This window comes from Limulus polyphemus, unplaced genomic scaffold, assembly GCF_000517525.1.
Source record: "Limulus polyphemus unplaced genomic scaffold, Limulus_polyphemus-2.1.2 Scaffold5885, whole genome shotgun sequence".
Lineage (NCBI taxonomy): Eukaryota > Metazoa > Arthropoda > Merostomata > Xiphosura > Limulidae > Limulus > Limulus polyphemus.
In genome coordinates, this window is record NW_013671495.1 from 22,379 (window position 1) to 24,941 (window position 2,563).

General features: G+C 38.4%; 1 long non-coding RNA gene across 1 annotated transcript in view; it reads left to right on the forward strand.

The window, feature by feature from the left end:
* Window positions 1-8: 8 nt before the first annotated feature.
* LOC111089321 overlaps window positions 9-2,563 on the forward strand; it is a 9,219-nt gene continuing 6,664 nt past the window's right edge. Inside the window, exon 1 of the long non-coding RNA XR_002613589.1 lies at window positions 9-94. This is a non-coding gene — a long non-coding RNA (uncharacterized LOC111089321). The remainder of the gene's footprint in view (window positions 95-2,563) is intronic.

The following is a 2,563-nucleotide window of genomic DNA, read 5'->3' on the forward strand; positions in this document are numbered from 1 at the left end:
GATGGCAAGTTTTCTCCAAGTGTTGAGTATTTTTAAACTGATGTTAGGGATTAATGGCAAACTGCAGTGTAATGCTGTGTTATTGTTTAACAGGGTGCTCTATCGTGGGAACGAGAGAGCGTCGTTTGGGGGTGACAAGACACTAATTACAATAGATTTAGTAAAAAACCCAGGGTATGCAGTCGAGAGTGGGTACACAAGTCAACCAACTCGAGGAAATTGACAAGCAAAGCAAGGAATAAATGATACCGAGTCCAATTCTACACCAAAAGATATATACTTCATTAACATAAGGATATGAAGGCTTATAATAAAGGAAAAACAATAACATCGATTACATAAAAGTTTACTCTTTCAGTAACTTTTATTAAATCCATAATATTTCTAACCCTATCAACATTACTTAGTTAACATAAACGACTTTTGCACCATACTTCATAGTTTCACCTAGTAATATTATTAGTTAAAGGAGAGTAACAATTAAAACTTACATGGAGTTAGTGTAGTGTAAGTCTTACCATTTTCTATCTGTATATCTCGGGAACTTAGCTAAAAGAACTGGAGCACCTGGAAAGCCTGGAAGAACCTGGAACCCTCTGGAGCAACCTCGAGGCCGGGAACAACCCTAATGTTGGGGACAATCACTCTTTTGGTCCAGAGACATCAATTTTTATATGGTGTTGCAGCATAATCTATTCAAACTGATGGGGTTAGACTCTAAGGTGATTTGTCCAACAATTAGAGTGAACTCATCTCTTTTTTAGTGATTGGTGACCAGTGACCCAGGACTGGATGTCAAATGACGTAAAAGGTTACCGGAAAGGTTATTTGTGTATACAATTTCTCATCCTGTCTAGTCTGTCTTGAATAAACATCTTTCCGACCAGAGTACAATTGTTGATACATTGTTGGTGCCTTGAGGATACTTTCACATCTGTGAACACATTTATTTAGACTTACACAACTGTCTAGTTAGAATCACCTTCTCACTGATATGCAAATGATATTTAATACAATCTGAGTTGTTCTTGACAGGTGTGTTCAACGTTCGCCTTTCGTTAGCATTTCACAGCTAATATTTTGCAACACATCTGCAAGTCTATAGCTTAGCTCATAAGAAAACTTAACCAAAGCATGTGTTTATTTTAAAGGGACAGTTTAGCTCGTGAGAAAGCTCAGTCGAAACATGTGTATAATATTTCGCAACATGACCATAAGTTTGTAGTTTGCCCTTGTAAAAGTGTAGTTGTGAAGCATTTGTTTATTTGAAGGTGATTCATCCCTCCCTCCTTAAGGAAGTTTTTATATTTCATAAATATTTTCACCACAGTACCTCCATGTTTCTACTCTCGCTTGTAGTTCCAATAATATTGAATTAAGGTAATCTAGTGTTACGACAGCGGGAGTCACGCGACGCAGGGAGCATGGGCGCTGGAGTTTCTAGAAGGATCATGACTTATTGAGGAACCCCGCGAATGTCCAAGTGTTTGCCAGGCTCCCTCTTTTTTAGTATATAAGCCCGGCAAATAAACCCAGTGACATAAACAGATATGCAGATAGATTAAAGATAGAGATAATTGAGTCAAGCGAACAGTAGGCACCATAAGTAAAGTGTGTGTGAATCACTGTGATTTATAGCGTGTGTTATAAAGGTTGTTAAGTTTAAAGTGACCGTGGAAATTCTGTGTATTATAAAGTTGTATTGAGAAAGAATAAACGAGTTCTAATTAAGAAAGGACTTGTATCGCTGAAGTTCCATGGAAAGAATTTATACCGGAAATTAACAAACGATTAACAAACAATACGCAACAAATTGGTTTCAGAGTGTGGGATAGAGAAAAAAAAATGGAAACGAGAAGTGGCAAATCAAACTACGACTTAACAGATTTGATGGCAGCAATAAAAGAACAGCAAAAGAAACAAGAAGAACGAGAAAAGAAACAAGAAGAGAAACAACAACAGTGGCAGCTCGAACAGCAAAATAAACAAGAGAGATTACGGCAGTTGTTGGAGGAAAACGAAAAGAAACAAGAAGAACGCGAAAAGAAACAAGAAGAGAGGCTACAGCAGTTGTTGGAGGAAAAAGAAAATAAACAAGAAGAGAGACTACAGCAGTGGTTGGAGGAGAAAGAAAATAAACAAGAGAGACTACAGCAGTGGTCGGAGAAGAAAGAAAATAAACAAGAAGAAAGTCTCCAACAGTTGAGAGAAAGCCAGCATACACAAATGGAAAAGATTATTAAATTTCAAAGTGAATTAAATGGATTAAAAGACGATTTACTGTCCTTTACACAGGGTGGATATATTAACCATGGACCTAATCAGCTCTAGACAACAGGAAGCCCCTTCCAGACCCCGCAGCTAAACCCTAATGCAGACATCTTCAGTCCAGACACAAGTGTCAGCAATAGGGGTGATCTAGTGCGAAGGAAGCCACAGGAATTCGATGGGAAGGCACCATGGGAAGCATATAGAGCACAATTTGAGCTACTGGCAGAGATGAATGGATGGACAGAGGAGCAGAAAGCAGTGTACCTGGCAATGAACCTGAGGGACAACCACT